General features: G+C 46.7%; 1 protein-coding gene across 2 annotated transcripts in view; it reads left to right on the top strand.

The window, feature by feature from the left end:
• LOC144762505 (uncharacterized) overlaps nt 1–26083 on the top strand; it is a 283272-nt gene that overhangs the window by 224346 nt on the left and 32843 nt on the right. The gene's annotated exons all lie outside the window — the stretch shown is intronic.

Below are 26083 nucleotides of genomic sequence, written 5' to 3'. Positions count from 1 at the left end.
ATCAATTAGCATTGGTTTGTAAATCTCAAAACAGGTTTAGCATTAGGTTTGTGATTAAAAAGTAACGCTAACCCCTTTCAGAATCTGGGCCATTGAGGCCCAAAGCGGAGATCTTTATTTGGAAAATAAACCCTAAAGCCCTTGAGATGCTGGGAGTTTTCTCCCACAGAAATGGGAACATTTCAGCATTGTTCCTAGCCCATACAAATATGGCATAAGAAGGTTCTACCTAAATAACGTGCCCCTTCCAATGCCAGGTCAGATGGCGAATGACCTAGCGAAATGCTCCAACATTGAGGAAAGCAACATTACAGACCCTCTATTGCTCACATCTAAATTATATCCGCAGTGTTCAGCAGCAATAGAAGTTTGTCTTTCTCTCCTTTTCTCCTTTTTAAGCAGTAGTACTAAGGACATTCTCAATTACTGGCCTCGTGGGTTTTTTGTGCTTCATCGTGCTCAGCAGTTTTTGGTGGCATGGTGGTCTGGCCAGGTGGTCAGTGAGATTTGGGGCTTTTGGTTAGTGGTTGGCCTGATATTGCTTTTGCTGATGATAAAACAGTGTTTTCTCATTATTTCCATTTTACTGATGGTGGGATATTAGAACTCTGCTGAGTTGGTGCACCAGGCCTCTGCAAAATGTTTGCTGCTATATTGTTGTACCTTTTCCTCTATTACAGTCCCTGCTAGAGGTAGACTAGTTATGTCACCATGCTGACTTAGAATAACACATTATAAGCTAATTTTAGCTGTTCGTGACCAGTCTTAACTAGTTCAATAAGTGGAGGTTAAGAAGTATGGACCATGGCATCCATAAATGTCTTATATAACTTGTCATGAGTCAGGCTGACACTCATGCTGCAACTCATCTCCCACAAAGTAAAGTACAAATGTGTCCATGAAAATTAATTATGGTCTGATGAGAGCCATTGATAACAGATTCACTGTGTTAATGAAAACATCCCAGGATTAAATATCAGATGCCTATTGTTAAGGTTCTGTTTTAAAAGTTCTCTTTTTCAGTTTTTTAAGACATTGGAGATTATTTACTCCTGGGCTGGGGTGAAGACCGTTTACCACGAGGGCTGTCTAAAGAAATGGGCATATGGGCTTTGGCCCAGTCTCTCAGATTTTAAGACTTCCTGTTTAGACAGCCCTGACGCTTGATCCTGTCTGAGTGCTTCCGTCTTTGTTGCATTGTGTTTTGTGGTTGAAAAGCTGGTCCATGTGCTCTGCAGGTTTTGTGTGTTGGGAGAGAACTTCCACTGCTGCATCTTGACCTATATGCAGTGTGTCTTGTGCAGATATAACTATTGATGAAAAACTTTTGTAATTCGTCTTGTGAAAGAACAATGTTCAAATTGGCCCTAGTCCTAAATCTTCCTAATTCCACATACATGTAACTCTTAAAAAACCCAACTTGAAATGTACTGAAAACCAGTTTGGTTCAAATTGGTATACTGTTTTGTTCATTTTGGGAGTACTTCAGTGGCAGTGTTACATGTTACCTTTAAGAGATTGCCACAACCAGGGGATGTACGACATTACAACGCATGCTTTTACCACGCATGCTGTTACGACGCAGTTTTTACAATGCATGCTTTTACAACACATAGCGCTTTGGGGTGCTGGATAGTGAATAGTTTAATTTACTATTCCAACTCCAGTCTCCGTGGATAGTAGGGACGGTGTTGGATAGTAAATTAAATCTATTCCCTATCCTAGAGCGCCCCCCAGCGCAATGCGTTGTAATGACATGCGTTGTAATAGTTGCGTCGTAAAGGCACTGCGTGGTAAAAGTTGCGTTGTAAAGGATGTTTCCCCAACCAGGTCTTGAGACAATGTCTTACAATTGATCATGTATGTCTCAAGGAGGCTGAACAATCTCCCAGATTATTATATTGAAGGATAAATCTGGCATCCTTTGCATGAGCCTTCAAGATCCCTGTGATATTTGGGATATCTCTGCTTCTTAGGACGGAGCCTGTAAAATCTATGTAACCAGAGGATTAACTTTCCTGTTAGATTCCTAAACCTGTAAAATGACTTTAGCGTGAATGATAGTTCTACTGCTATAGGCACTAGTCTGTCAGACTGATGGAACCGGAGTATAGCTTTGCTCTCAGGAGCACACCAGTTGAAGGATGGTCTTGCTGTCTGAAGTCTGAACCTTAAAGAACTTCATAACCGGAGAGATAACACTTTTGGTGGAGGTGTGAGCCTGTAAGATTTGTAACCTCTAAAAGAAACTGTTTCTGAAGTATGCCTAGTACTGAAATGTTTCTGTGATTAAAAGACTGCAAATGGTCTAAAATGCGGCTGCAACAATGATTAGGCGAGTACCTTACCGCCATCACACCTCTACGCACATTAAGAAGCTACACTTGTTGCCCGTGGCAAGAAGAATTGAATTTAAGGCCCAAACACTTGCTTTCCGCTCCTTACATGGTAAATGTCAGAGCTATCTGAAGCGGTGCTTATGTAGCTATAAACAGAATAGGCTCCTGAAATCGAATTCCTTTAACCTACTTTGCGTCCCAAGGTTCAAGAAAGCACGGATTGGAGAGAGATCCTTCATGGCTGTGGCTACTAAGCTTTGGAATGCCTTGCCTAACTTTTTGCGACAGATAGAATCTGAGCCACTTTTCAGTAAAGCATTAAAAACCTGGCTTTTTAGTTTTGAATCAAAGGACTCGGCCAGTGTAAGGAGCTCTTGCTGCGCGCACTTCTGTCTTGCTTTAGCGCCGGGACAACTCTCCTTGAGGTAGCTGTTTGCGCTTTTACAAATACAAATACAAATATTATTATTATTATTCTGTAATCTGAGGGATTGCTTTGCAGTCTGCTGTCTGAGTCAGTAAGATCGCTGTAACCTGGGGGGAAACATCCTTTACAACGAAACTTTTACAACGCAGTGCTTTTACAATGCAGGTTTTACAACGAAAACCATTACAACGTATTGCGCTGGGGGGCGCTCTAGGATAGGGAATAGATTTAATTTACTATCCAACACCTTCCCTAGTGTCCACGGGGACTGGAGTTGGAATAGTAAATTAAACTATTCACTATCCAGCACCCCAAAGCGCTATGCGTTGTAAAAACCGCGTTGTAACAGCATGCGTGGTAAAAGCATGCGTTGTAACGTCATACATCCTAACCTGGGGGATAGTGATGATAAAAATAAAATGCTTGTTTGTTTTTATTTGGAGCTTCAAAAGATTGTGCTGCTTCTAAGCACTTTAAATAGAGGTTACTTTCACCCAGTAAAATTATACTTAATTTACCTACCTTAGATGGATGAAAGACTGAGTTGGGTTTGCAGTAATTACAGCAGATATCCTTTTTAAGAGTTTAATTCACGGAGCCATTCTGATGGCTCTGTTGTCATTCATCTGAACTTCTAAGATCTGTGTATTCCTCGGGATAGATTTGCTGTCAGTTGCCTTCAGATTCTAAGAGTTGTAATCTAAATATTAGCAGCATTAACTGATAACTGTGTAACCTGAGGAGCAGCCTTACTGTCAGATAACTGAGCCTATATGATCAGTCTAGAGTGATTGATAAATCTGTTGCTATATGCCTCAGCCTAAGCCTTTGCCATCTGTGTAAAGATGATGGATAATTTTCCTTATCAGACTATAGCATGTGGAATGTATGAAACCTTGAGCAAAAGGTTTGATATTTGAAGCCTGAAAGAACCATGTCACATGTGAGATAGGTCTACTGTTTGCAGTTCTGAGTGTGTGCACTTTTTGTAACCCGATGATCATCTCAGAGTCGTGTGAGTATGTGATATCTGAAAGGTTGATACCAGATCCTGTAGGGATGAGTAACTTGAGGGATAGCTCCCATGAGAAGCTTGCAACCATGTAAAGGTCTATAGATCCCGAATGATAGCTTTTCTGTCCAAAACATGAAACTTCAATATTTTTGTTCAATTTAAATAATTGTTTATTTCAATTAAAGTATTTATTCATAAAAACAATACCAAATCACAACAAAAATCTATAAAAGTTTTAAAATTTCAGATCACTTAGGCTCCTTCTTCTTATTGTACAAGCAACTTACAACGTAGCACACAAATGGCGTGTCTAGTTCGAAAAGAAAAAGGAGAGCTGGGCTACTACACCCAAATCCATTATGCCTCAGAACTGGTTGAACAGACATATATCAGGCTTTTTTATTATGAAAATTGCAAAAAGAAAAAAGTTGTGCATGACCATGTGGGCAGAGTTCCCATCACAAAGACACATATCAGAGATCTCAGAAGGCCTTTGTCAAAGATGACTTATTATTACACATTCTGAACCTTACTAGAAGGTTCAGTTTGTATGTTTAGGATACCCATTCAAATTATGGTTCCATCACCAAAAACATTGCTAATTAGGCTTCCAGATCCCACTTGTTTCTCTCCATAGGATCCTCCTTTCATAGAATACTTTATTTACCCAGTATTTGCCCTTTTGTACAATTGCCACAGGGTTATCAAAGAGTTCCAGTTGTCCCAACTCTTTGCAGAGATTTTTTACATAATTTATCCATTGTGTTTTATCATTACCTTTTAAGGTAGTTTTAGCACTTTCTTTTCAGATTAGTATCCAGGATAGACCAAATAGAAATACATACTTTTAAAAGTGCTAATTTAATTATTTTTGAATAATGATTCAAAAAAGTACGAAAGGTAAGACGTTTATTCACAGCAAGATCCTCTACAACCCGACCGTTCAGGTGGCTGGAATGTACAGGAATTTATATAGCGCAAATCACCAAGCGGTTTCTAAGCGCTTGCTTAGGGAACCCGTCCTGGTATTCCCCTGTGAGATAACCCCGGCAGGGTATCCGCAAGGTGAAAGCCAGGCATCCCGCCGCGAGGGGCCGTTGTGGAGATTAAGCAAGCTATTGCCCAGAGTCGCAGAGTGTGAACCCGTGAATCGAGTAGGCACCGGAGCGAGAATTGTCGAGTCCATGGACATTTTAGGACTCAAGACCCTGCAGAGCCGGGAATTGAACCCTGGTCCCGGGCTGAGCTCTGCTTCCAGGTCTGCCTCCTCTAACCAGTGAGCCACACTTCTCCACTCACACCAACATTCTAACATGAGCTTCATCTGAAGGTTCCATGGAGCGGAGAACACCATAGAAGGGAAGGGGAGGGAGAAGAAGATGAAAGAAAGGAGAAGAAGGAATATACCATTGCACTAAATTACAACACATCTCCCTTTAACAATACAAAATATAATTCTTTGGTAATATTCCTAAAAGACAACAAAGGTGAGAGGAGAATGAGGGGGGAATTATAAAAGATTACGATATGTCAAAGGAATAAAGGAGACATTACATCTTATAGTCTGCCTGCCAACAAGGTGGGCGATGAACTCAGACATCCTAGGGCCCATGGGAGCCCGACACAGTTCCATCCACCACCCCATCATTTAACAAAGGAATTAACACATCTGGACAATGGACCACATTTTCCATATTCCATGTACGTCCATCCTCCAAAACCACATAGTTGTGCAATTGAGGTGCTTAATTCTCACAGGTTTAGAGAACGAAGATACTTTGGAGCGGTTCAAGTTTGGTCTCTTGATTATGACCTATTGACCTTCTATCCATTCTCTACTAACAGTAACACATTTCCGGTCATATCTGGTTTTGTAATCATGTATTTAAAAAAAATATATATTTTATTTATTTTTCAATAAACAGCAGGGAAATATGCATTGTAGATAAGATTATAAAGCAGTTGTTGAAGGAAAAATACAACATATATAAAAAATATAATACAAATGGGCCTCATGACATAATGTAATTGTAAAGGGCCAGTTGATAGACCAGAGTGAAGTGCCCTGATTAGCTTTGTGTTTTGGTTTTACTTCAAGTAAGGTGATAGCTGCGTAGTTGCCAGGTAGAGCATAATAATGAGTTCTAGGAGCATCTTTTACATAGGGCCTGCTAACTGCGGAGGAGGGTAATAAGGAACAGGGACAAAAAAGGACATAACAGGAAGTAATGTGTCAAACTGGAGCGCACCTTAGTCCAGTTTCTTTCTTTACCTTGAGTGATGCACTTTCTGGGTAAAGTCAGCATGTATTATGAGGTCTCTATAACTTTTTATATGTATATATGTGCCCTAGGTATATCTCATATCAGCAGACGATACTAGTTCTTTATTCCCCCTCAGGTGTTTGCTTTTTTTTTTTTTTTTTTTAAAGACCTTTATTGCACACTGCAGCAAGAACACAGCTTAAGGCCTACAACCCAAAGGGGCCGGCCGCGAAGTTCACAACTACTCGGTATACCAGTCACCATGAAACAGCCCTTCAGCCGACAACCAATGGTCTGGCGGCGTAGCGGCAAAGATGGAGCGTGCTCAGATTCTGTAACATGCATGCGGAGACAATGCCAGCCCTTCATTTTACATACATCAAAAAAAACAACGTATAACCAAATACCTCCCCCCCCCTTCCCCTAGAAACCCCGGGATCCTAGCATGGCGATGCCCAAGCGCAAATAGTACCAAGTACCACTGTCATGCAAAGCATATTCTCCACGCAGTTCCACGTAGAGCCAGAACAGCACCATCATGCTGTTCATATACAAACCAGCATTCAACAAGAAAAGGCGGAGTATAGGTGCAATGAAGTGGCATCAACAGATATCAGAGGACCAGGAGCAGCTTTTCGCGCCATCCCAGGACCAAGCACCAACCGCAATCCTGCAGATACTTGGGTAAGACCACTCCAACCAGGAGGTGTCCAGTAAATTCCAATGCAACAGTAGGCAGAGACCAAAGACAGGGCAATACTGGTATAAGTAGCGCTAAGCACTAGTTATCAGGGAGTTTGGACAGCATATAAGTCGTATATGGGCCCCAAATATCCCTCGGGCGCGAGGCAACAGGTAATTCTTCATAATAGCAGGTCAACTGATCACGACAGTACGCTAGCTCCTGTAACCAGGCTTTAGCAGCTGGTGCATGTCCCCCCCCAGCAGACTGCCACCCTTCGCTTGGCTAGTTGTAAGGCTATTACTACTAAGCGCCTCACTCCAACCGGCACTCCAGAAACAATCCCAAGCAAACACACACGCGGGTCAGTAGCAATTTCCACCGACGTCATTTCAGACAATACCGACGTCACCGTGGTCCAGAACTCAAACACCCGAGGGCACCCCCAGGACAGATGCATAAAGTCAGCCCCATCCAGTCCACACCGCAGGCAAGCATCCGATTCTCGAAGACCATATTTCGTAAGTTGCACCGGTGTATAGTACCACTGGTGCAAGAATTTGTAGTGTATGAGTCTAAAGTTACCGTTCACCGTAAAATTGCCAGTCATAGTACAGCACTCATTCCATTCATCATCCGTCAGTGGGTCCAGCAGACACGCATCCCAACGGGCTCTCGCTACCCCACTCTGACCTCCCTCATCTTCCTGCAATGCATGGTATAACCGCGAGATCAACTTCACTCGAGACGTCGCCGTATACATCAACTGTAGAGCTCTCAGCACAGCTGGTTCAAGGGGATAAGAGGGATAGAGGTCGCGTATCGCCGCACGCAATCTAGCATAAATAAAAGTAGCCATAGTACTGTTAGACGCACGATCCAGTAAGGTCTGTAATGCAATAAAGTGGCCCGCCGGGAACACATCGCCCATAGTTAGTATCCCAGTGTCTCTCAACACCTGTAAAGCTCCCACCTCAGACGACACCGAGACGTTAGCATGATGCAATAAAGGTAGGGCTGGGGCATATAGTGGCAGTCTGTCGGAGCGCCTCCCCAATTCCTTCCAAGCTGTAGCAGTACATTGCACCGCATCCACCTCACCTTGTTCATACACCGAATGAGGGATCACCAACATCGCCTGTAAGGGTAGCGGAAACACCGCTCCAGCCTCAACTGCCACATGAGGACTGTATTGCGGCGCTTTAATCCAGTAGGAGGCAAAGTGTGCCTGGGCGCATAGGAAGTACAAACGCATGTCCGGTACTGCAAACCCTCCCAACTCATAAGGCTTGGTCAGTGCGTCCCACTTCACACGTGGCTTCTTCCCCCCCTACACCAGGGTGATTAAAAGAGATTGGAGCGTGGCAAAAAAATTGCGATTTCAAGACAATGGGGATGTTAACAAAATAATATAGGAATTTAGGGAGTACCACTATCTTGATTAGTGCAACCCTATCAGCAAATGAGAGGGGGAGACGTATCCAACGACTCACCTGGTCTTCCAGCTTTGAAATCGCCATTCCGTAATTAGCACGGATCACTTCATGGGTGTCCCTATGCCCCCAGATCCCCAAGTACCGAACAGGGTCAGTGGCCCACTCCAAGGGGAATTCTAACTGAAACGGCCGTGTAATGTCAGTCAGAGGCAACACTATGGATTTATCCCAGTTTATCGCTAAACCAGAGAAGCGCTCAAACCTTATACACTCCCGAATCACCCCATCCAGATATCTATCAGGCTCCCGCACATACAACACCATGTCATCGGCATACATAGATACCGCAAGCGATTGGAGATGAAACCATAATGCCGATGCCGCGTGACGTTGTCTCAAAATACAGGCCAAGGGCTCTAACACGATGGCAAAAAGTAAGGGTCAGAGGGGGCACCCCTGCCTCGTACCTCTCCTTATAGAAAAAGGTGCAGACACTCGACCATTCACCCGCACTCGCGCCATTGGCTCAGTATAAAGTAAGGAAATCCAGGATGTATAAATATAAGGCACCCCCATGCGATGTAATACTGCTATCATATATCGCCAGGCTACCGAATCAAACGCTTTGGCAGCGTCCAGAAGGACCGCCACCGCAGCAAGGTCTGGCTTTAAAAGATGAAGAACCGCAAACAAGGTCCTCAAGTTATGTGTCGTGGAACGCATGGGCACAAAGCCCGATTGGTCTGGCAATATCATAACCGGCAATAACAATCGCAGGCGCGTAGCCAATACTTTGGCGAAGATCTTTACATCGGTATTCATCAGAGATAAGGGACGATACGACTCACACCGGTCCTGAGGCTTACCGGGTTTCGGAAGGGCCACCAGGAGGGCCTCTCTCGTCGTCGCTGGAAGTTTCCCCTGATCTAGTGCCTCCTCCCACACTGTAGCCAGATGAGGCAGAAGCAAGTCCACATACTCTTTATAAAATTCAGACGGCAATCCATCTGTGCCTGCCGCCTTACCGTTAGGCAAAGCCGCAATCGCCTCCCTGAGTTCCCCCTCTGTTATATGATGCATTAAAAAATCCTGTTGCTCCTTCGAGAGCCAAACTAACGCTATATCATCCAAATATTGCGCTATCTCGTCTTCAGTCCCTGTGCTCATACATTTGTGCATAATATTGTACAAAACAGTTTAATATACCATCCGCGCCAGTCACTACTCCATCCCCATCCTTAATTTCTTGCACACCGCAATGTCTGGCCCACGGGGTTTTGATTCTGTCTGCAAGCCCGCGCCCCGGTCGGCCGCCCTCCCCATAGTACCGCGCTCTAAAGCGTTTAGATAGAAATTTGACCTCCTGCTCCGCCAATTTGTTATATTCCGAAACTTTCAAGCTTATGTCAGCTAACAGGGAGTCCACCGGTTGTTGTTCATATTGACGTTCCAGACCCAATATCTCCCACTCCAATTTGTCCATGGAGCCCTTCAGTGACTTGAGTACGCCAGCCTGCATACCAATACACGCCCCGCGTATCGTCACCTTGAAGGCTTCTCATACAACACACATATCATCCACTGACCCCACATTCCTGACAAAATAGTCCTCAACCACCTCTCGCAAACTTTCACACGTCACCTGATCCAGCAAAGCCCCAGGCGGGAGGCGCCACGTAAAAGGTGCAGGTACATGCGATGGCAACCACATCTCCATATGCACTGGTGCATGGTCCGAGAGTGTGCGGGGAAGATGTTCCACCCCCTGGACCCAGCCACTCACCTCCCTCGTCACTAGCCAGTAATCCAATCGCGACCAGGTGTCATGCGCAGATGTGTAACAAGAGCCCTCCTTCTTTCCCGGATGTCCAAGCCTCCACACATCCACCAGACCTAGCCCAGCCATACCGTCCCATACTACACCCACCGCTCTCTTAGCCGTACATTGCCGGTCATCCTTCTTATCCAAGGCTCGCTCCAATGTCACGTTCAAGTCACCACCACAGACAATGGCAGATGGAGGCAAGACATACACCTTATTCCATAAATTGACATAAAACTCAGGATCATCGACATTCGGATCATAAACATTGATCATCGTTATGAACGTGCCACACAGTTTCCCATGCAAAATAATATAGCGACCCTCTTTATCAATTTCCTCATGAAGACTCACAAATGGAATATTTTTCTTTATCAATATCATGACTCCACGAGTAGTACGCAGTTGCCAATCTCGTTCCCGCCCATTGTCTAGCCACGGTCTCAGCTGCCTGCCCCCCAAGATGCGTCTCCTGCAGAAACGCCACCTGCACATTATTTCTATTGAAATACGCCAGCACCTTCTTAGTCTTTTGTGGTTTATTTAGCCCCCTCACATTCCAAGTGATCCAAGAGACCTTACCTCCCTTAGTCATAGGGACCTCCTGGGTATACGACCCGACACATAATTAACAACTTGCATCCTAACCTAGGACAATGGTACAAGGCACTCGTCCCCCACCACCGACAGTGAAGTTGGGAGATACACACGAAGAAGGTGCAGCCTGAAAACCCCCCGTAGGTCAAGAAGCGTGGCCACCCGTAATACTTGATCCCGCAGTCCACCCACCCCATCCCCACACCCACTTCAGCACCCCCAACCTGCCAAAGCCAAGCTCCACCCCCCGCCCCTCCCGTCCCACAACAGTCATGGACACACTCCTGAACTGTCCCATCCAGTCCCCTCCTCCCCCCACCCATTTCAGCTCCCCCAACCTGCCGAAGCCAGCACCCACCCCCCATATTCCCCCCCTCCATTCCAACTGCCAGTAGTTTGTGGGGTACTCCCATATGTGGGGGCATAGAGGCGCAAATCTCCCGTATGGGGAAAAAACAATGGGAGGTGACCAAGACTCAATCAATAACATCCTACGTCTACCACTAGGGACCAGCATCCGGTCATTGCTATAGAGCCTAAACATCACAATTGAATAGGTGGAGGCCAGTCCCAAAACCATATAGCGTCCTCCAACACATCTCATTCGCAAACAATATGATGCCAACCTATAGATCACAACAGCGCCTACCCAGCATAATGACCTAAAGAGAGCAATGGAAACAATACAAGTAATGATGATAGTCACATTCTGGAAAGGTTCCAGTGAACAGCAGCACCATTCCCAACCCAAAGGATATGGTCAATGTATCTAACCACCTCACACTTTCATTCCACCAGCGCATCATCGTCCTCCCGTCCCGCAGCAGAAGCTCGCTTGCGCTTCTTCTGTTTCTTCGCATATTCCAGTGCAGCTTTCGGTGACGTAAATATCTTATTGTCCGATGGTGCACCTATCCGCAGCCGGGCAGGATACAACATGGCGTATGGGATCTCTTCCGTCCGGAGAAGTTGCTTCACAGCAGTAAATTCCTTCCGTGCTGCCTGCACTGCGACTGTAAAATCCGGAAAGAACTCTAGCCTGCTGCCTTGATAGTCAATAGTGCCCTTATCCCGTGCCAAGCGGAGCAAGACGTCCCTGTCCCTATAATTTAAAATGCAGGCAATTATTGGGCGTGGCGGTGCACCAGGCACTGGTCTCCTAGCTAATGAACGATGGGCACGTTCCACAATGAACATCCGGGACAGCTGGTCAGATCCAAAGATATCCACAAATAACCGCTCCATGAAGTCTTCCATCCTTCCCACATTTGTCGATTCCGGCAGCCCCGTGACGCGCATGTTGTTGCGCCGGGACCACCCCTCCAACTCCTCATTTTTCACTTGAATAACGGACAACACCCGCTCCATGTTGAACACCTTGTCCGTGACTGTGGTCAGGCCATCTTCCGCAGTAGATATCCTCTGCTCCGCTTCCCCCATTCTCTCATTCTGCCTGTCAAACTGCGTAGCCATGTTTTCCAATCTATGGTTCACAGCCTCCATCGTGCCCTCTATAGACTGCAGAGTTTGCTGCATAGCCAGAAGCGTGGCCTCCAAGTTCGGCGCCCCCCCGATGCCCCTGCAGATTCAGTGTCAGGAGCAGACTGGGAGGAGGTTGTCGCAGTTTTGCGCGTGTCGAAGCTGAGCTTCGGTTGGTTCGGCTCCGGCCTGCCCATGTTGTCGGCCCTCTAATGGCTCCAAAACTCAGCAGCAATAGGACACCAGCACCAGAGCCCAAGGGCACAGCCGAAGTCCAGGCCAGGCAGCACCCAACAGCACACACAGCAGCGCAGCTCCGCAAAAGCACACTATGGCTTACCGCCAATGCCAGGCCCAGCACGCCAGATATATCAGCAGGCTATGACCCGGCTTCAGGAATCCACGTCTCTCACCCAAGCTCCTGTGGAAAGTCAGTATGAGAGCAGGCCGTCGCACACTGCGCTGACCCCAGTAGCCCGGCAGCGTACCTCAGCAAATGCCAATGCCTGCGGCTCCCGTGCACCAGCACACCACAAATTTCCGGGGTCCGCAGCAGCAGACAATCAGTCCGGAGGGAGAGGGTACAGCTCGTCACCCAGGCCAGGCTCCCTATCCCCAGCAGCACTCTCAGCAATAAATCTCTTCCTGAGGCCTCAGCGTCGTTCCACCCGATCCAGCAGCCTCAGGCCAGAGATCAGGGCAGAGTATGTCCTATCACCAGGGGCAGTCACCACTCGCAGAGCCTCTGCCGATCCACGTTGTATAAGGCCGTAACTATCAGGCCTCCTCGATCTCTGCCGTCCCCAGCCACCCGGCAGTCAGCAATAGGCCCAAGCTAATCCAGACTCTCCAATACTCTCCGGGAGCGATCCAAGTCACGAGTCCCGCTGCCCGCCTGCACACAATACCCTCCAGGGTCCGCTAGCTCAATGAATCTCTCCGGGCCCCCCCTACCCTCGCCTGCCTCAGCTCGCACATAATTACAAAAAGGGGGTGGTGATGGACAGAGTATCTGAGTTAATCAGAACACTCCTACCCAGTCAACAGATCAGGGCTTGATCCATCACCGTTTTTTAGCTCACTGCACCATCCCATCCTCAGCTCGCACAGCCGGGCCCAGCGAGTCCGTACGCCACCTCCGCAGCCCCGGCCTCGCCTAGGCCACAGCCCCATTCACCGCAGCCGGCTCAGGCAGAGTCGGAGACCCCCGCTGGTAGCCAATGCCTTCCTGGAATCCCAGGCAGACGTCCACAGTATCGCCGTGTGCAGCCCCCGCTCCGACAATCTCCGCTGTTCAACGTGCAGCCCCGCCCGCCGAGGGCCGCTCTTAGTCCACCAGGCTTCCAGTGTGCTCCTGTCGCCGCAGGCCGCGCCAGCCACCATGCGGTGTCCGTTGCCGTCAGACAGTCGGGACTCCTGCGCACGAATCCGGAGGCCACAGCCACTCGAGAACGGCTCAGTTCTACTCCACAGAGTGCGGGACACTCGGTACCACCATTAAATGCTGTAGCAGACGCTGGATGTTGCAGATATTAAGCGGATTTTAGCTCGGTCCGGCGGAGCCTCACATAGGTGCGGCCATCTTGCCGTGCGCCCTCTAGCGCCCCCCCCAGGTGTTTGCTTTATAGCGTTATTGGTATTTAGAATTAACGGGTCTTTCTTGGTATTGTTAGCGGTGCGGAGTTCTGACTGTATTGCGTTCCAGTGTATAGCCAGCAGGGTCTGGCAGAGCCCTAATGTGTCCTCCTGACACAGGGCTAAACCTTCTGCTGCGGCCCATGTCAGCATAGAGCGTTTCCAGGCTAGTACTTATTATTATTAAATTATTATTATTAAAAGGGATTTGGTACCGCGCACATACACCAATTGGTTTCTTGGCGCTCGAGACCAGGTGGGAGAAGAACATTCAGGGTCAGGGCAGCTAACCGTGCGCCAGACGGAACAGGTGGGTTTTCAGAAAATTGCGAAAACAACGATAGTCGGTGGACAGACGAATAGCAAGAGGGAGGGAGTTCCAGGTAACGGGAGCAAGAAAAGAGAAACAAGCACCCCCATGTTTCTTGCGGTTGAACCTGGGAGTGATCAGAAGATTGTGGGCCGAAGATCTGAGGTGACGGGAAGGAACATAGGCGTGCAAACAAGAGGAGATAAAGGCAGGGGCACAGATAAACAAGGATTTAAAAATGGTACAGGCCATTTTAAAAACACACCGTTGCGCAACTGGGAGCCAGTGTAAAGTCGTCAGCAGAGGGGTGACATGCTGATGTTTAGGCTGCTGAAAGATTAATCTGGCTGCCTGGTTCTGAACCAGTTGGAGTCGGGAAAGGTGACAGGCAGGAACCCCCACGTATAGACAGTTGGCATAGTCTAGACGTGAGGTGATGAGGGCGAGGATAACAAGAATAAGGGCCTCTTGGGATAGAAACCTGCGAATCTTCCCGATTCGGCGGAGATGAAAGAAGCAGGCCGAAGTGACGGTGTTAATGTGTGGCCGCATCGAGAGGTCACTAGAAATGGTAACCCCCAAGCTCTTCACAGTATTCACTGGACAGGGAGGGGAACCCAGAGCGGTAGGCCAAAAGTTGGGAGACCAGGGAGTGAGAGGGCCACCGGTCACCACCAGCTCCGTTTTGCTTGGATTGAGCTTTAATTGGCTAAGGGACTTGTGGGGGCGTAGGAGATTTCCATCACTTAGTAATCAGTCTTTTGGCAATGGCTATCCCCAAGTCGAGAAAGCTCCCAAGTAAAAGGGATGGCCCGCTCGGTACAGATGGCTAGTGTGTTTGCTGCTGTTCGTCAATATGTTTGAAGATGGGTATTCCTACAGCAACCCTGCTTCAACAAGGTTACAGTGAGGGTAGGTGGTGTCCGCATGGTGAAAGTATCTGTTAATCTTGGAGGGTGTGAGATATGCCCTTTGCGTGATATAGTACTGTATTTGGTGAAGGCGCATGTTCCGAGGTATGTGTGTGGGGCTTTCCAGTACTGCTACCCATTTGGGGTGTGAAAATGGGAATGTCAGATCCCTCTCCCAGTGGAGTCTCAGTGGGGTTAATGCAGTTGCAGAGTGTTGTCTAAGGGAGGCAGCGAACCATTTAACAAAGCGCTCATTGTGTCTTATCACGTGTAAGTACTAGATCGTATGGTGTGTTCGAGGTTCGCTTGTTATGTCTCCCCACTTAGAAAGCCACCTGGGTGTAGTCATAGGGTATTAGAATACCCTCCTGGTTTAAGTCTCCTACTTCTTGGATCCCTGCCTCTGGCCATGTGCGTAATTCAGAAGCCGAGGTTATATTTTGTCCCCTAGGCGTGCCCCGAAGTGGCAGAGCTGGGGCATAGGATGTCGTGGATCAAGTAATATCTAGGCTTCTACAATAGCATCTATAGGCTATGTTAAGTAGAAGGGGTTCTGGGAGGTGGGCCCTGATGCAGGGGTGAAAGAGTGAGGTCAGGGTGGCTATTGACCAGGCTGACTGAACTGTTACTGAGTCGTTGAGGTGTGCTCCGCCAGCCATCTGGCAATCCTCTGTAACTGTGCTGCTAGGTAATATTGCTCCATGTTTGGAGGGTAGATAGAGTTTCTTAATAGCTACCCTGTGACATGAGTCCCCCCCAGATGAGGTCCTTTACCATCCCCTCGATAGTGCAAAAAATCAGTGGAGGTATGTATAGGGGTAGATTGGCAAAGTGGGCAATATTATCATCTTGGTGAGGGCTACCCTGCCTGTTACTGATAGTGGAAGTGAGGTATAAAACGACACCTGAGATTGGATTGCAGTTAACGCCCTTCACAGGTTGCAATCTAGCAGGTGGGTTTGTTGTCTGTAAATGCGTATTCCCAGGTAGCAAAAGGTGTCAACTTTCCAACGCACCTGCATCCCATTTAGTGTGTATTCTGGGTCCTGATTGACATCTCCAAAGGGGTACAAGCAGGACTTGGCCGCATTGACTCACTTCTGACAGGGCTGCAAAATTTGTTTAAGATATTTACCAGAGACAGAGGGATCAGTTGGGTGTCTTTGATGTATATCAGGATGTCATCTGCGTATAAGGAGACAGTGTGTACTCCAACCCCAAGGGTGATATCACCAGTCTCCCCAGCATGGACGCCATCACTAGGTCAAGGCAAAAAGGATGGGGGATAGTGGGCATCCCTGCCTTGTTCCATGCCCTATTGCAACAGGCTCAGACACATAGGGGCCTATACAGCAACTTAATCATGTTGATGAATTGTTCACTAAGGCCATACCTGGTTAGTGCTGCAAACAAGAATTCCCATTCCCGGGAATGAAATGCTTTCTCCAAATCCAGCACTAAGAAGCATGCATATGGTCAGTGGTGTGGTGCATAAGTAGCTACTCTAAAGAAACAGCTTAAGTTTATGGAGGTGCATCACAAGGGTACAAAGCCATTCTGATCAGCATGGATAAAGGAGGGTATCACAGGGGCTAATCGATCCACTAGGACCTTGGCCATTATCCTGTAATCAATGTTTAGGATGGCCAAGGGTCGATAAGAGCTTAAGTCAGTGGGGTCCCAGCCTGGCTTCAATAAAATGACCAGGCTCGCCTCACACATAGATGGAGGCAGTTTAGAGTGTGCTAGTGTCGTGTTGTAAAGGGTATGTAGGTGTGGAGCTAATGTCTCAGCATATGTTTTATAGTTCTCCGCAGGAAGTTTGTCCGATCCGGGGGTTTACCTGTTGCCAGTGCAGCAATTGCGGCCTGAATCTCTTCAGGGGAAATCGGTTTGTCCAAAGTCATGCGTTGTTCAGGGGTAAACTTGGGTAATGTTATGACAGTCAGGAAATCATTCAGGCGGGTGTAGTCACAGTGGCCCAATGATTTATATAGTGCTGTATAATGTTCTTGCACTGCGGCATGTATTTCGTGCTGTAGGTATAGTGTGCAGCCTGTTATGTCAAGGAAAGTGTGTATGGGTTGACATGTCTGCTCCTGCTGCAACAGCCATGCCAGCATCCTGCCTGCTCTATCAGCAGAAGTGTGTGTGCGCCCAGAGTGCACCACATAATTTTGGCACATTAGTCTCTCCAGTAGCTCAGTGTGTTGGCGACGAAGCACGTCTTGCTTCTGTTTATCTTCTGCATGTATTGTCGCAATTGCTTCATGGCGAAGGAGATTGCGCTCTACTTTACTAATGGAATTGCTCAGCTGTTTCCGGATATTCCAAGTGAGCCCCAAACTATGTCCCCGAATCATTACTTTGAAGGCTTCCCATTCTAGGAGAGCGTTCCCAGTGGAATTGCTGTTTATCTCAAAGTATTCCACCGCAGCAGCCCACAAGACATCCGGAAGGCCTGATCTTCAAGTGCCACTGGCTGGAGATGCTGGGTAGGAATAGGGGGTGGCCCGACTCCCCATTTGAGCTTCAGTAGTTGAGGGTTACGGTCTGAGTGTGTACACCCAAGGTATTCGATCTCACATACTATTGGGAGGAGGGAGGGAGATCCCACTATGCGGTCCAAGCATACATGTAAATCGTGGACTGGGGAATAGAGTATACTCGAGTGTCGGGGTTATGGCCGCGCCATATGTCTGTCAGAGACCAGTGATTTAACCATGTTGTCAGTGTTTGAGCATTGGATATGACCAGGGTACGTGCCAGGAGGATATGATTGATCTAGTATGGTTCCAGTACTGAATTAAAATCGCCTCCAAGTAACCTATGGATTCCGCTCCAACGGCCAGGACCTTAGTTAGTTTTTGTAGAAAAGCGGAAAGCTCCACATTGCGGGCGTAAATAGAACCAACGTGTAGACTTTGGCCGTTGACCCTGCCCCTAGTTAACTTGTATCTGCCCTCTGTGTGGGTTTCCACTTCTTCCACCACACAGGGAACCCCTGCCCTTATCCAAACCAACACTCCACTATCCTGTGAGGAGTAATTTACGCTGTACACATAGACGCGCCAGCAGAGACATCCGCCTCCTTTTGAGTTAAGTGAGTCTCTTGGAGGAGTGCAATACTGGTAGATCTGAGCTGCAAATAGGAGTATATGGAATATCTGTGAGTAGGGGAGTGGATACCTCTTACTTTCCATGTTATAATTTTGGCACGCATCATGACTCAAAATGGGCGTATGTATGATCATGTCGAGATATATATGCGTTATGGGAAACCGGGTGCTTAAGGGTTGCTCTATGCAGCTATAACGAAAGAGTCGGGGAGTAAAAATGCAACTTGTGTAACATCATATGGGGGAACTTGTGGTGCGAGTGGCCCAAACACTTGTGCCTAACCTTGGCAACTGTTATGCAGGGACTGCTGATGGTGGTACACAGTGGTCTGTGCCCCTCACCTCTGCCCCAACATCAAGTTCTCCTGTTTTGTCTGGGTGCCACACATTCTTTAGTTAATGCAAGCCCGGTTGCTAGGCCCGCCCTCCCTAACCAGTCCCACACATCTGTAGGGGTATCGAAGATTCGTGCTGTGTCAATCACCATTACTCTCAACCGGGCGGGGAACAGTAATGAGTAGCGTATATTTAATTCTCGAAGTTGGCATTTCACCACTACAAAGGAACTCTGTCTTTTTTCATTTTGGTTATGTAGTCGGGAAACAACATGACGCGGGAGTTCTGAAACTTAATATGTGCCAGTTTACGGCCTACCCCTAGGATGGAGTCTCTGTCCCTATAATTCAACAGTTTGAATAGTAAGGGGCGTGGGGCAGATCCGGTTGGGGGCCTATGGGACAGTACCCTGTGGGCACGTTCTACAACAAATTGAGGTGATAATGTTCCTTCTGGAAGTAGATCTTTCAACCAGGGCTTAATGAAGCTCACTGAGTCTTGACCTTTTTACTACTCTGGTAGACCCACCACCTGTACATTATTGCAATGGGAATGTCCTTCTGCATCCTCGAGTTAATCTTCTAGGGCATTCACTCGATCAAGCAGGTCCTGTAACGTCACAGTGTGAGTGTGGGTTTTTGGTTGCAGTTCTGTTAATGCTAGTTTGTTAGCTATCTCACAATTCATGAAGGTCAGCCCTCAGGAGCGTAAAATCAGTTGTGACCTTGTCTATTTTGGATTCAAGTGATGTGCAAGTTTGATCCAGCGCTGCTGCTATCTTTTCTTCTGCTGCCAAGACTGAATCCAATTTGGAACTAGCAATGATTGTGTAGCTTCCTGGGACTCATCTACTTCTCTTTGTAATGACCCACTTGTGTCTTGCTGGTTTCCTGTTTGCAGGTTATTGGAGGGCAGGAGTGTTGTCAGAGTTCTGGATACGTTATGGAACAGGCGAGAAAAGACACTTAATCCCACTTCCTATTCTGTACAAGAAACTTTACCCACAGATGCCCAGTGTTCCTATCAAGTCACATATTCTTACAGGTGATGACACTTTGAGCAAAATTGGAACAGAGCTCGAAGCTTTAACTTCTGAACCTGTGAAGTTCCTAAAAGGATTTGCTGAGATAGAAGAAGAATGTGACTTTAAACACATAAAAAATACCTTGTTCATGTGTGGAAAATGAATTCTGACTGTCACACATTTGATGATCTCCTCCACAGTGAATTCAAGAGATAAGTCCCACTAAGTGACCTTACGCCAACATCATAGTCTGTGCAGGAACACATTAAATGAGCGTTCTACTTGATCAGAAGGTGTGATGGTTTAGATCTTGCAAATGTAGAGAAAGAACTCTGTGAATTTGGTTGGGAAGATATTGATGGGTACTATAACCTACAAAACGTCTAAAGCCTTTACCCACAGAAATTATACGTACATGTACTTCCAAACCTGTGTTACAAAAGATGTCTCTGTCGATATGCTCTTCTCAAATGTTCAACATTCCGCAAATGTACCATGAGTGATTGTCGAAACAAATAAGTAAAGTGAACTATGAAAATGTGTGAAAAGGAGTGATAAACATTATTCTTTTCATATTAATATCACAAAAATTGTTTGGTATATACATAAAAGGATTAAAAACATTATTGTTTTATTTGAATATATGTCTCTTCCACTATTATAGCCACCAATTTGAAAAATGGCACAAGGGTTGCTCTGAGGAGTTATTTTCTGTCTCTGTGAGACTACTTGACCCCCAAAGCCTAGGTTTTAACACCAAAATGAAGTATATAGGTCTCATGGTTCCTGAAATAATCATCACTGCAACACATCTGCCATTTTTCAAAATGTTGTCCAGAAAAATTCAACCCGGATCAGCAATGTGTACCCAAGCTAAATTACTTCTCTAGTGATCCAAATACACAAATCAAAAATGATAATCTCTGGACAAGAATTTTTTTATGGAGGTACATCAATGGGGGCTGGGATTATTATAACATCCAGGAGAGTCATGACGAAACTCTGCCATAAACATGCCCTTTCCTGGTGAAGCTCTCAGTCTGTCTTGTTTCTACTTACATTTACTTATGAGGTTTCTGTCAGTGCCTTCTAAACCAATGTCATGACACCCCCCAGTCTAACTACTCTGTCATGTCTCTCAGCTTCCATATACGGCGTGTGAATCCGCAGCAGGCATTATTGTTCATCTGCTTTCCTAATAAGTTCTTACTAAGGCTACTTTCACCTTCAACTGTACTCTGCCTATATTTTGAGCCTACCTTTCCTCAAATTTGCCATGGCTTTCCTTTCCTAGTGTTATTTCTCCTGTCATTCACTCTGCTTCTTCACTACACTTCACCTCCATTCTTTCTCCTCTACCCAAAATCCCATTGCACCTCTCCTTCATTTCCACCTCCATGGGCTTGGCCTTTAAGCTACTGCCTTACCTTGGTACATTCCCTTCATTAACTCTGGCAAAGGCCACTCCTTCATCTAAGCCAACTAGTAGCTCATTCTTTGCCCATCATATCTTACAACCTTCTAACCTTGCCAATTGTCTCTTCCCCACTCTTTGCTCGTATTCCCTGCTCCAGTTCAAACACAAAAAATCTCAAACTGACCTCTTCATCACCCTTCTTCTTACTGCTCTTTGTACATTAAACTCTGTGATCTCCTCCTAAATCTCCCAACTCCAGAACGCACTAAATCCTTGGAAACCTTTTTGTTGCGGCATCTTGAGCTCCTCTTAGCTTTTAGCAATCTCCCATTACAAGTGCCCCTTCCTGACCTTATCAGTTGACTGCTCCCTTCCTTGAGCAGCTCCACTTGGTAGCTGCTACCCTTGAGCTCCCTTCTGCTGCTAACCATCTGACCCTCAAGTCAGTGGTTTGAGGCCCTCCTCCACCCATAGACACCTGCTTGTGCCTCATCCCTGGTGGTCTAGTGTGAGCGCATCTCTGCTCTGCTGCAGGGATGCCCTCTGTCTCTCTTTTTCTGCCTTTTTCTGTCCTTTTCACCCTTTTTTGCACTTTTTCTCTCCTTTTGAGTCTTTTTTCCTTTTGCTTCTCTTTTGATGTTTTTCTCTACTTTTTTTACATTAGATTTATTATTATTACATATTAAGCTTTTTTACATTATTTTAAGTATGTTTTATTTAATTGTTTTTAATATTTAATTACTTTTATATTATTTTTATTACATTAAAAAAAATCGATATTTTAGTTAACTATATTTTAACTATCGATATTTTGCATTTGATATTCTAGTACTTACCTGTTTGAAGATAGGGATTCTATAGTCTGAACTTCGATATTTTGGAGTCGATATTTTGGGCATTCTATATTATGTCCCTCGATATTTAGTCACTGAACCGGTGTTTTGACTGCGTTGTAAAGGTCGTTTTCCCCTTATCTGTATAGATAGGAAGGCTATTTGTATCAGCAAGAAATATTACCATATCATATTGTCGACCTTATCAAAAAACCCAACCCAGATCTAATCTTGGAGGACTAAATCTGAGATGACACTATACCCACCCTTCATAACACCAGCTCATTGGGCTACATGTGGATCTAAATAAACAAGAAAAAAGGAGGTGGCATACATGTCGTCTAAAATAGCCCCATCCCAGAAAACATTTCATCCAGTTCTCTGCTATGAAATCTGAATGAACTGATTTACACATCACTTCCATGTAACACAACTTTAGAAATGAAAAATAAGTTTACAACTATGAAATCATTTTGAAATATTATCTCCCAGAAACTCAACCATTCTCTGTAAAAAAATTTTTTTAAAAAGCCATCCCTCACCTCTTAAGCAAGTGTTTCTTCAAGATTCTCTATACAATGCTCTACTCATTTCATTTTTCTCATGGCAACCAATTGGTTTTCTTTTGGAAAACAAAAGCATCGCTTATAACCTGTATTGTGAAGATATTAGCTTCACATGAAAGTCTCCTTCTGAAGATACTGCCTCTTTTGCGACGATTGTATTGAGTATTCGGACTTGGATATGACTCTAGTGTCTAAATCTAAATCCGATCAAAATGAATTTAGTACTTATCTTTGCTGAAAGATGCAGTGCTCTTATTTTCTCCAAATCTCACCACAGGTTAACCAAAAAAGATTCACAAACTAGATCAGAGATTATAAAGATTTTAATATGCCCCTATTGATACCTGGAATATTCTACAAACTAAACGAGTCATGGGTTGTTATGTTATGTTATGTTATGTTATAGGTAGTTTTGTAGCGCGCTCTGCTACTGGGGAGTATCCTGGCGCGTTGCGGAGGTGACCAAACATAACACAGAGAGACAGCCTAGGCCTGACAAACAAACAGATGGGTCTTGAGATCCTTTTTAAACTTGGGTAAACACTGGGCGGTACGCAAATGAAGAGGGAGAGCATTCCAAGCCTTCGCAGTTACCACAGAAATAGATTGGCCGCCCAGCCTAGCCCGCTTATAGCGGGGAAGAGTCAGTTTGGCCATCGAGGCTGACCTGAGACAGCGAGAAGGAGTGTAGAAAGAGAAGCGCTTCCTCAGGTAGCCGGGGCCTAGGTCATGGACAGCTCTAAATGACAGCACGAGAGATTTGAACATAATTCTCTGAGCTACAGGGAGCCAGTGGAGCGCGCGCATATGTGACCGAGCGCTCTGCCATTTCGGAATGCTAAACAAAAGGCGGACCGCGGCGTTCTGGACAACCTGCAGTCGTTTGACCAGATACGCCGGGATACCACAAAACAATGCATTAGCATAATCCAATCTGGACAAGATGAGGGCACGCGCAACCGTTTCCCTAGCTTCTCTGGGCAGCAGAGGGAAGAATTTTCTTAAAGCCCTTAGCGTAGCAAAACAGGTCCCTGACAGCTTCTTGATATGGTCCTCAAATCTGAGGTCTTCTCCGAACCAAATTCCGAGGTTCTTAGCCGGGCCTCCCATCACCTTGGGACTAGGAAAATCCGGGGGCCACAAATCATTCTTAAAGTTGGAGGGGAAGGACCCATAGAAGAGAACCTCTGACTTGTCCTCGTTACATTTAAGCTGGGCCATCGCCAGCCAATGAAACACCAAGGAAAGACAGAGGTGAACAGCCGTTGTATCCAGCTGGTCATCCGGCCAGGTAAAGAGCAGCTGGGTGTCATCGGCGTATCCGATGACCTTAGCCCCAAGCTGTTTGGCCAGGTATATCACAGGGGTGATGTAGGCGTTAAACATCAACGGGCTCAAAGTGGAGCCCTGAGGGACCCCCGTGCAGAGTGGTTTGGCCTTTGAGGCATACGGCGGCATCCATACTTGCTGCGTCCTATCAGAAAGGAAAGATGACAACCAAGCCAGTACCCTGCCGCCAATGCCAATCTCAGACAGTCGAGCAAGGAGGAGATTATGGGGGACGGTATCGAACGCGGCAGAGAGGTCTAAAAGAATCAGGACCGCTCTGCCGCCACCATCCAAGCACTCTCGAATGGCCTCCGTCACCTCCACCAAAGCTGTCTCTGTGCTAAAGGCCGCCCTGAACCCTGACTGCGCCGGGTGCAGGGCATTGGATCTCTCGATGAAGCTGTCCAGTTGGCGAAAAGCCACCTTCTCACAGATCTTCGCATGGGCAGGTAGCAAAGATATAGGGCGATAATTTCCCGGTACCGTAGCCTCAAGCCCTGACTTCTTCAGTAAAGGGAGCAGCATAGCTTGCTTCCAGCATCCCGGGACCGTAGCAGAAGACAGTGAAAGGTTCACAATCTGGGTGACCTCAGTACATACAGTAGACGCCACTCCAGAGAGAACCCGGGCAGGGCAAGGGTCAGAAGGTGAGCCCGATTTCAGGGACTGAAGGAGAGCCTGGACATCAGGCTCCTCTGCCACTGAAAAATCCAGAAACTGCTGTGAGGGGCAGTGGACTGTTTGAGAGACAGTAGTCATCAGAATATTGCCTGTGGGCAAGGCAGCGAGCAAATCCCTTTGAATTTTTTCAATTTTTTCACTGAAAAAACACGATAGCTCCTCGCACCATTGAGAGGAAGAAGGAAGCAATGGTGAGTCTGCCACAGGGGATAAAAAGCTTTTAACAATAGAAAAGATCTCACGGCTATTGTTACTAGCTATAGCAATCCTCCCAGCATAGTAACCACCCGTAGCTAATCTGATGGCGGCATAATATTCCCTCTGGGTAGTCCTCAGGATTGCTTTAGCCTCTGGCTGATAATCTCGCCTCCAAGCCCGCTCTAATTTCTTACAGCCACGTTTCAGATCCCTTAGATTGGGCGAAAACCATGGCTGAGAAGGGATGCAGCGAGGTCGGGACGGGGCATTAGGCTTTGTGGATTCTTTGACTGCACATTCCATCCACCCATTAAAGCTACTAACCGCCTCTACCAGCTCCCCGCTGATTATTGGTCGGGACTTAATTAAGGCTCGCTCAAAGGAGGCAATGTTGATCTTTGAAGGGAGGTCCAGGACCGGACCCATGCTCACTCTATCGAGTCCATCCACCTGCCAGGCAAAACTGACCAACTTGTGGTCGGACCACGTCACTCTATCCGACCTAAGTGCCACAATGGGAAAGTTGGAACAGACCAAGTCGAGTAAGTGACCCCCCACATGAGTCGGACCTTCCACCCATTGTTTGAGTTGGGCCAGTTCCAAGATCTCTGCTAGGCGGCTGGCCATAGATGAATCATTGGCCTCCATGTGGATGTTAAGGTCCCCCAGTAAAAGGTACTTTGAAAAACTCAGGACTCTGGGCAATATACACTCCTCCAATGACTCAATAAAGGGACCAGCATATCCTGGTGGTCTATAGACTAGAGACCCCCCCAGGGTAAAGTGAGGATTAATCACCAGGGAGAAGTGGAGCACCTCTCCATCCGCCAAACCACCAGCCTGTTCAGTGGAAAGGCTCCATCCCTCTCTGTGAATAATGGCTAAGCCACCTCCCCTGCCCGTCGGGCGGTCCACCCTAACAATTTTAAACCCTCTCGGAACAGCAAGTTCAATACTAGGGGCGCACGAGCCATTAAGCCATGTCTCCGTGATAAAAAGGAGCTCCAGCTCGCCATCGCCCATAATATCAAAGATGTCATCAGTATGTTTAGACATGGATCTGGCGTTAATCAGGCCAGCCCTAACCAAAGTGGGACCAAGCCTGATATATGCTCGAATGGCTGTTAGCACAGGGGCGAAACCGCAGCCCGTGCACTTCTGCACCTCACAATCCGGCCCAGCTAGGCCGCATCGAGCATCACAGGGGGTGGAATTCAGCCTCAGAAGCGCATTTCTTGAATATCTAATGGCGCCTCCCAGGCGTCTGAGGGGGACAGAGGGACATATAGGAGGGCTAGCCCTGGGCCCGTCCGAGGCACAACAAACTATGACTAAGATCATGGAGGAAAAGGCTTGGGTGACCAACCGCCCGTAAATTTCACAGAGCGTCGGTTAACTGGAAGTCACGTCCGTTGTCCGTGTCGATCCCTCTTACAGACGCTTTTTGGCGTAATTTGGGGGGTTACAACGACCTATACTGCTTGCTCACCTTTGGGAAACCTTAGTGTTCTGAGAGCTCCCTGCTGGGGCTGCCTCACACTCCTCTGTGCTCAAGAGCAGCTTCTCACAGACTGTGCTGGACCCATTGTCATTCTATATCTCGGCTGATTGTGGCATACAGAAGGGAAATGGACCAGTCTGGGCAGTTAAGGAATGTGGTGGG

Source organism: Lissotriton helveticus, chromosome 6 (genome assembly GCF_964261635.1).
Source record: "Lissotriton helveticus chromosome 6, aLisHel1.1, whole genome shotgun sequence".
NCBI classification, from domain to species: domain Eukaryota; kingdom Metazoa; phylum Chordata; class Amphibia; order Caudata; family Salamandridae; genus Lissotriton; species Lissotriton helveticus.
Note: the sequence above shows the minus strand (reverse complement) of the source record. Positions and strands in the feature narration are given on the sequence as shown.